This window comes from Chiloscyllium plagiosum, unplaced genomic scaffold (assembly GCF_037043375.1).
Source record: "Chiloscyllium plagiosum isolate Xiang-an unplaced genomic scaffold, Cpla_swu_hap1 HiC_scaffold_12, whole genome shotgun sequence".
Lineage (NCBI taxonomy): Eukaryota > Metazoa > Chordata > Chondrichthyes > Orectolobiformes > Hemiscylliidae > Chiloscyllium > Chiloscyllium plagiosum.
This window is the reverse complement of record NW_028270150.1, coordinates 10,815,239-10,824,794: the sequence shown is the minus strand read 5'-3', so window position 1 is coordinate 10,824,794 and position 9,556 is coordinate 10,815,239.

Below are 9,556 nucleotides of genomic sequence, written 5' to 3'. Positions count from 1 at the left end.
AACAGGTCTACAGTGGGTACCACTCCTTGTGTCCTATACTCATCCTTGGAGCACCTGGATTAGAAGAACACCAACATCAGGTTCCTTCTCATCAAAATACAGCTCCATCTTCAATACACCATTGTCCCCTCCAGACTGATCTCAGAACTCCGTGACCTTGGTCTTGGCTCCAATTGGATCCTCAGCTTCTTGTCCCACAGACTGCGATCAGTGAAGGTGGGTAACTGCGCCTCCTCCACAATAACTGTCAACACTGGAGCCCACTGCATTCTCAGCCCCCTACTGTATTCCCTGAACACTCATGATGTGCAGCCAAATTCTGTACGAATGCCATCGACAGGTTGGATTTGGATACTGGGGAATGAACCCGGTCAGGTGTTAGATTTGGAGGTAGGTGAGCACTTTGGCATTAGTGACCACATTTCGGTTATGTTTATAATAGAAATGGGCAGGGATAGGTATATACTGCAGGGAAAGAGGCAATTATGATGTGATTAGGCAAGATTTAGAATGCATAGGAAGGGGAGGAAACTGCAGGGGATGGACACACTTGAAATGTGGAGCTTATTCAAGGAACCACGACTGCAGGTCCTTGATAAGTATAAAGAGTCATAGAGATGTACAGCATGGAAACAGACCCTTTGGTTCAACCCGTCCATGCCGACCAGATATCCCAACCCAATCTAGTCCCACCTGCCAGCACACGGCCCATATCCCTCCAAACCCTTCCTATTCATATACCCATCCAAATGCCTCTTAAATGTTGCTATTGTACCAGCCTCCATCACTTCCTCTGGCAGCTCATTCCATACACGTACCACCCTCTGTGTGAAAAAGTTGCCCCGTAGGTCTCTTTTATATCTTTCCCCTCTCACCCTAAACCTATGCCCTCTAGTTCTGGACTCCCCAACCCAAGGGAAAAGACTTTGCCTATTTATCCTATCCATGCCCCTCATAATTTTGTAAACCTCTATAAGGTCACCCCTCAGCCTCCGATGCTCCAGGGAAAACAGCACCAGACTGTTCAGCCTCTCCCTATAGCTCAAATCCTCCAACCCTGGCAACACCCTTGTAAATCTTTTCTGAACCTTTTCAAGTTTCACAACATCTTTCTGATAGGAAGGAGACCAGAATTGCACGCAATATTCCAACAGAGGCTTAACCAATGTCCTCTACAGACGTAACATGACCTCCCATACTCTGTACTCTGACCAATAAAGGAAAGCATACCAAATACCTTCTTCACTATCCTATCTACCTGTGACTCCACTTTCAAGGAGCTATGAACCTGCACTCCAAGGTCTCTTTGTTCAGCAACATGGTAAAAATAATGACTGCAGATGCTGGAAACCAGATTCTGCATTAGTGGTGCTGGAAGAGCACAGCAGTTCAGGCAGCATCCAAGGAGCTTTGAAATCGACGTTTCAGGCAAAAGCCCTTCATCAGGAATAAAGGCAGTGAGCCTGGAGCATGGAGAGATAAGCTAGAGGAGGGTGGGGATGGGGAGAAAGTAGCATAGAGTACAATAGGTGAGTGGGGGAGGGGATGAAGGTGATAGGTCAGGGAGGAGAGGGTGGAGTGGAAAGGTGGAAAAGGAGATAGGCAGGTAGGACAAGTCATGGGGACAGTGCTGAGCTGGAAGTTTAGGACTAGGGTGAGGTGGGGGAAGGCAACACTCCCTGGGGCCTTACCATTAAGTGTATAAGTCCTGCTAAGATTTGCTTTCCCAAAATGCAGCACCTCGCATTTATCTGAGTTAAACTCCATCTGTCACTTCTCAGCCCATTGGCCCATCTGGTCCAGATCCTGTTGTAATCTGAGGTAACCCACTACATCTCCAATTTTGGTGTCATCTGCAAACTTACTAACTGTACCTCTTATTCTCGCATCCAAATTATTTATGTAAATGACAAAAAGTAGAGGACCCAGCATCGATCCTTGTGGCACTCCGCTGGTCACAGGCCTCCAGTCTGAAAAACAACCCTCCACCACCACCCTCTGTCTTCTACCTTTGAGCCAGTTCTGTATCCAAATGGCTAGTTTTCCCTGTATTCCGTGAGATCTAACCTTGCTAACCAGTCTCCCATGGGGAACCTTGTCGAACGCCTTACTGAAGTCCACATAGATCACATCACCACTCTGCCCTCATCAATCCTCTTTGTTACTTCTTCAAAAAACTCAATCAAGTTTGTGAGACATGATTTCCCACGCACAAAGCCATGTTGACTATCCCTAATCAGTCCTTGCCTTTCCAAATACATATACATCCTGTCCCTCAGGATTCCATCCAACAACTTGTCCACCACCGACATCAGGCTCACTGGTCTATCGTTCCCTGGCTTGTCCTTACCACCCTTCTTAAACAGTGGCACCATGTTAGCCAACCTCCAGTCTTCCAGCACCTCACCTGTGACTATCGATGATACAAATATCTCAGCAAGAGGTCCAACAATCATTTCTCTAGCTTCTCTATCCATCTTTACCCATTTCAAGACATCCAGCACTTCCTCCTCTGTAATATGGACATTTTGCAAGATTTCACCAGTTATTTCCCCACAGTCTATATCTTCCATTTCCTTTTCCACAGTAAATACTGATGCAAAATACTCATTTAGTATCTCCCCCATTTTCTGTGGCTCCACACAAAGGTCACCTTGCTAATCTTTGAGGGGGAGAAAGTGAGGACTGCAGATGCTGGAGATCAGAGCTGAAAATGTGTTGCTGGAAAAGCGCATGAGGCATTCCTGAAGAAGGGCTCATGTCCGAAACGTTGATCCTCCTGCTCCTTGGATGCTGCCTGACCTGCTGCGCTTTTCCAGCAACACATTTTCAGCTCTGATCTTTGAGGGGCCCTATTCTCTCCCTAGTTACCCTTTTGTTCTTTATGTATTTGTAAAAACTCTTTGGATTCTCCTTAATTCTATTTGCCAAAGCTACCTCATGTCCCCTTTTTGCCCTCTTCATTTCCCTCTTAAATATACTCCTACTTCCTTTATACTCTTCAAATAATTCACTCAATCTCTGCTGTCTATGCCTTACATATGCTTCCTTCTTTTTCTTAACCAAACCCTCAATTTCTTTCGTCATCCAGCATTCCCTATACCTACCAGTCTTTCCTTTCACCCTGACAGGAATATACTTTCTCTAGATTCTCGTTGTCTCATTTCTGAAGGCTTCCCATTTTCCAGCCATCCCTTTACATGCAAACATCTGCCCCCAATCAGCTTTTGAAAGTTCTTCCCTCATACCATCAAAATTGGCCTTTCTCCAATTTAGAACTTCAACTTTTAGATCTGGTCAATACTTTTCCATCACTATTTTAAATCTAATAGAATTATGGTCGCTTGGCCCCAAAGTGCTCCCCCACTGACACCTCAGTCAGCTGTTCTATCGTATTTCCCAAAAGTAGGTCAAGTCTTGCATCTTCTCTTGTAGGTTCATCCACATACTGAATCAGGAAATTGTCTTGTACATGCTTAACAAATTCCTCTCCATCTAACCCTTCACATTATGGCAGTCCCAGTCTATTTTTGGAAAGTTAAAATCCCCTACAAAAACCACCCTATTATTCTTACAGATAGCTGAGATCTCCTTACAAGTTTGTTTCTCAATTTCCCTCTGAGGGTCTACAATACAATCCCAATAAGATTACCATCCCTTTCTTATTTCTCAGTTCCACCCAAATAACTTCCCTGGATGTATTTCCGAGAATATCCTTCCTCAGTCCAGCTGTAATGCTCTCCCTTATCAAAAACGCCACTCTCCCTCCTCTCTTGCCTTCCTTTCTATCCTTCCTGTAGCATTTGTATCCTGGAACATTAAGCTGCCAGTCCTGCCCATCCCTGAGCCATGTTTCTGTAATTGCTATGATTTCCCAATCCCATGATCCAAATCATGCCCTCAGTTCATCTACCTTCCCTGTTAGGCCCCTTGCATTGAAATAAATGCAGTTTAATTTATTAGTCCTACCTTGTCCTTGCCTGTCTCAACTGTACCAGTCTCAGATTGATCTCTTTCCTCACTATCTCCCCGGGTCTCAGCCTCCCCCCCCCCCCCCACCCGACTAGTTTAAATCCTCCCAAGCAGCTCTCGCAAATTTCCCTGCCAGTATATTAGTCCCCTTCCAATTTAGGTGCAATCCGTCCTTCTTGTACAGGTCGCTTCTCCACCAAAAGAGATTCCAATGATCCAAAAATGTGAATCCTTCTCTCATACACCAGCTCCTCAGCCGCGCATTCATCTATTCTATCGTCCTATTCCTGCCCTCACTAGCCTATAGCACCAGGAGTAATCCAGATATTACTACTGTCGAGGACCTCCTTTTACAATTTCTACCGAACGCTCTGTAATGTCCCTTCAGAATCTCCACCTTTTCCCTTCCTATGTCGTTGGGTTTCAATGTGGACAACAACCTCTTGCTGGTCTCTCTCCCCTGAGAGAACATTCTGCACCCTCTCTGAGACATCCTTGATCCTGGCACCAGGGAAGCAACACACCATTTTGTTTTTTCGCTGCTGGCTGCAGAAACATCTGTCTGTACCTCGGACTAGAGAGTTCCCTAACACAATCGATCTCTTGGAACCCGACATACCCCTCATTGCATTAGAGCCAGTCTCAATACCAGAAACTTGGCTGTTCATGCTACGTTTCCCTGAAAATCCATCACCCCTACATTTTCCAAAACAGCATACCTGTTTGAAATGGGTATATCCTCAAAAGACTCCTGCTCTAGCTGCCTACTCTCTTACCCTTCCTGGAGTTAACCCATCTATATGACTATATCTGAGACTTTCCCCCCTTCCTATAAGTGCCATCCATCACATACTGTTGCTGTTGCAAATTTTTCTCATTGCTTCTCTAACTGATTCATTCGATCTGATAAGATTCACAGCCAACAGCATTTGTGGCAGATATAATCTGCAGTAACCCTTAAACTCTCTTTAAACTCCTACATCTGACAAGAAGTACATATCACTCTGTTAAAGGACATTTTTGCTCCTTCACACTCTCCAGACCCAGAAAATAACACCATCTTATTCCTCTACAAACACTGCCCCAGATTAAATTAATAGTTATGGCTTACATCTTAAGTTTAATCAAGAGATATATCTCCAAAAACATATAATCAAGAAAGAACCCACTCTACTCACTACTGCAGATTTTCTGTAGACCACACTTAAAACAACGATTAACTTATCTGATTCTGTGCTGTAAACTTCATCCAACAGTTCCTCCAAGATCAGTTGTGAATTTCACTGTTTGTTAATTTTCCCGACGCATTCTGATGTCCAACAATACATGAATTCAGACATCAATGGGCAGTAACTGTGCAGGTTCTCATTCTCTCTCTCTCTCCTGCACTGTCCTCACCATGTGCTTCCTTTGTCTGTTCTTCTCCTTTTTAAAATTGCTGATGTTTGGCCTTTTTTTTCCCAAAGTTCCAAAACAATGCAACAGCATATGAAACAGTAATTGCTGCTCCTGGAATTCGAGGAAATCACCTCCAGCACCTAAAATACCTCAAAAAAGGACCAGTTGTTACAGCCAGAAATTTTTCCCATCCTCCATCTTGGATTGCCTATCAGGTTGTCGAGAGTGGAGCCATTGTTTACTAAAGAAGTTGAAGCTCTTGTCAAGAGGAAGAAGAAGGTTTATGTGAGAATGAGGCGTGAAGGTTGTGTTAGGGGACTTGAGAGTTAGAAGATAGCCAGAAAAGATCTAAAGAGAGGGCTAAGAAGACATGAGAAGTTGTTGGTGGATAGGATCAAGCCTTCCATAGGTATATCAGGAATAAAAGAATGACCAGAATAAGATTGGGGCCAATCAAAGATAGTAGTGGAAAGCTGTGTGAGGAATCTGAGGACATGCGGAAGTGGTTAATGAATACCTTTCATCAGTAGTCACATTGGAAAAGGGCAATGTTAGTGAAAATACGGAGATACAGACTACAAGATTAGATGGGATGGCAGTTGACAAAGAGGAGGTTTTAGAAATTTTGGAAGATCTGAAAATAGATAAGGACCTTGGGCCAGATGGAATTTAACCTCAGATTCTCTGGGAAGCCAGGGAAGAGATTGCAGAGCCTTTGGCTTTGATCTTTATGTCATCATTGTCGATAGTAGTGCCAAAAAACTGGAAGTTAGCAAATGTTCCCTGGTTTAAGAAGGGGTGTCAGGACAACCCTGGGAATTATAGGCCAATGAGCCTTACTTCAGTGTTGGAAAAGGTTCTAAGAGATAGGATTTATAATCATCTGGAAAGGAATAATTTGGTTAGAGATAGTCAACACGGTTTTGTGAAGGGTAGGTCATGCCTAACTAACCTTATTGATTCTTCCAGAACGTGACAAAACAGGTGGATGAAGGTAAAGTGGTTGATGTGGTGTACATTGACTTCAGTAAGGCATTTGGTAAGGTTCCACACAGTAGGCTATTGCACAAAATACAGAGTTTCGGGATTGGAGGTGATTTAGTGAATTGGATCAGAAATTGGCGAGCTGAAAGAAGACAGAGGGTGGTGGTTGATGGGAAATGTTCATCCTGGAGCTCATTAACCAGTGGTGTGTCGCAAGGATCTGCTTTGGGGCCACTGCTGTTTGTCATTTTTATAAATGATCTGGATGTGAATATAGATGGATGGGTTAGTAAATTTGCGGATGACACTAGGGTAAGCAGAGTTGTGGATAGTGCCAAAGGATGTTGTGGGTTACAGAGGAACATAGATAAGATGCAGAGCTGGGCTGAGAAGTGGCAGATGGAGTTTAATCCAGAAAAGTGTGAGGTAGTTCACTTCGGAAGAAGTAACAGGAACGCAGAGTACTGGGCTAATGGTAAAATTCTTGGCAGTGTAGATGAATAGAGAGATCTCTTGTGTCCAGGTGCATTAGGCCCTGAAAGTTGCCGCCCAGGTTAAAAGGGTTGTTAAGCAGACATATGGTGTGTTGGCGTTTATTGGTAGGGGGATTGAGATTCAGAGCCATGAGGTCATGCTTCAGCTGTACAAGACACTGGTAAGGCCTTACCTGGAGTATTGCTTACAGTTCTGGTCACTGCATTATAGAAAGGATGTGGAAACCTTGGAAAAGGTTCAGAGGAGATTTACTAGGTTGGTATAGAGGGAAGGTCTTATGAGGAAAGGCTGAGGGGACTGAGGCTGTTTTCATTGGAGAGAAGAAGGTTGAAAGGTGACTTAATCAAGACGTATAAGATAATCAGAGGTTTAGATAAGGTGGACAGTGAGAGCCTTTTTCCTTGGATGGTAAAGGCTAACATGAGAGGACATAGCTTTAAATTGAGGGGTGATGGATTTAGGACAGATATCAGGGGTATTTTCTTTACTCAGAGAGTAATAGGGGTGTGGAATTGCTTGCCTGCAACAGTAGTAGACTCGCCAACATTAAGGGAATTTAAGTGGGCATTGGGTGTACATATGGATAATAACAGAACTGTGTAGGTTAGATGGGCATCAGATTAATTTCACAGGTCGCAACATCGGGGGCTGAAGGGCCTGTACTGCGCTGTAACCTTCTAAATTCTATGTAAGTTTGCTGATGACACCACCATGGTAAGATGAATACCGAACAACGATGGGTCACAATGCAAGAAGGAGATAGCGTTGTGGTACAATGACAACAACCTCTCATTCAACGTTGGCAAAACTAAAGAACTGATCACTGAGTTCAGAAAGAAAGGAGGAGAATACGCCCATCTACATCAACGGAGCGGAGGTTGAAAGGGTGGAGAGCGTCAAGTTCCGAGGAGTGACGATAACTGACAATCTGACTTGGATCTCCCACGTAGATGCGACAGTCAAGAAGGCATAACTATGCCTCTTCTTCCTCAGGCGGCTCAGGAAATTCAGCATGTCCATAAGGATGCTCACCAACTTCTACAGATTCACTATAGAAAGCCCAGGATCGTAAGAAACTACAGAAGGCAATGTGTACAGCCCAGACTATTACAAGCCAACCTCCCATCCATGGACTCCATTTACACAGCTCACTGCTGTGGAAAGACTGCCAACATCATAAAAGACCCCTCCCATCCCAGTAATGCTCTCTCCCAACCTCCTCCATCAGGCAGAAGATACAGAAGCTTGATCTCACACACCAACAGGTTCAAGAATAGCTTCCTCCCGACCATTATTAGTCTGCTGAATGGACCTCTCTAACTTCAAATAATGTTGATCTTACTTTGTGCACCTCCTGTGCAGCCATAACCCTGTATGCCTCACGCTGTCTGTATGAACTTGTTTGTTGTGATCTGCCAGTACTGCTCACAAAGCAAAGCTTTTCACTGTACTCAGGTGCATGTGACGACAATAAATCAAATCAAATCAGATTCAATAAGAGTGTTTAATTGGATGCATACTCAATGAAGGGATGTTTGTGGGGTACCAGGGACAGGTCTGAGGAAGCTGCTGAAAATGTGTTGCTGGAAAAGCGCAGCAGGTCAGGTAGCATCCAAGGAGCAGGAGAATCGACGTTTCGGCATGAGCCCTTCATTCCTGAAGAAGGGCTCATGCCCGAAACATCGATTCTCCTGCTTCTTGGATGCTGCCTGACCTGCTGCGCTTTTCCAGCAACACATTTTCAGCTCTGATCTCCAGCATCTGCAGTTCTCACTTTCTCCTCACAGGTCTGAGGAATGCAACTAATCGAGCAGTTCTTTCAAATGCATGAGACAGGTGGTTTTGTTTTGAGACATATTCATTGCATGTGAGGGTCTCTGGAATTTATTGCCCCATCCCTAGTTGTCCCTTGAGAAAATGGGGGATGAGCTGCCTTCTTGAACTGCTGCTGTCCATGTGCTGTGGGTTGACCCACAATCCCAGAATTTTGACCCAGTGACAGTGAAGGGACGGTGACATTTCCTCGGGCTGGTGGAAGGGTCTTGATCAAGGGTTCATGTGATAGACCATTTCGGACTAAGGCAAGGAGAAAATATCTTCCACTTGGAGGGTGGTGAACCTATGGAATTCTGTGCCACAGTCAACTGTGGAGTCCAAGTCACTGAATAGATTTAAGAACGATATAGATAGATTTCTAGAGGCTAAACGTTAGAGGCCTGTTTTCTCCAGAATTTAGAAGGATAAGGGGCAATCTAATCAAAGTCTTCAAGATATTAACAGGAAAAGATAGGGTAGACAAAGATCAACTATTTCCACTGGTTGGGGAATCCAGAACTAGGGGCACAGTCTGAGAATTTGGGCCAGACCATTCAGGAGAGATATTAGGAAACACTGCGACACACAAAGGGTTAGAGAGGATTGGAAATCTCATCCACAAACGGTAGTGGATGTTGGATCGGTCATTAATTTTAAATCTTGAGAGAGTGAAATAAATTTTGTGAAGCCAAAGTCTTAAAGGGTACAGGCCAGAGGCAGGTACAGGAAGTTTAGGCCAAAGATGAGCCGTGATCTTATTGAATGGCGAACAGGCCTGAGGGGCTGAATGGCCTACTGCTGTCCTGTGTTTTTACAGTTTTGTAAGTCAGGACGGTGTGTCAACCCCTACATTCCTAAATACATCGGAAGGAGTTGTGAATGGGGAGACAGC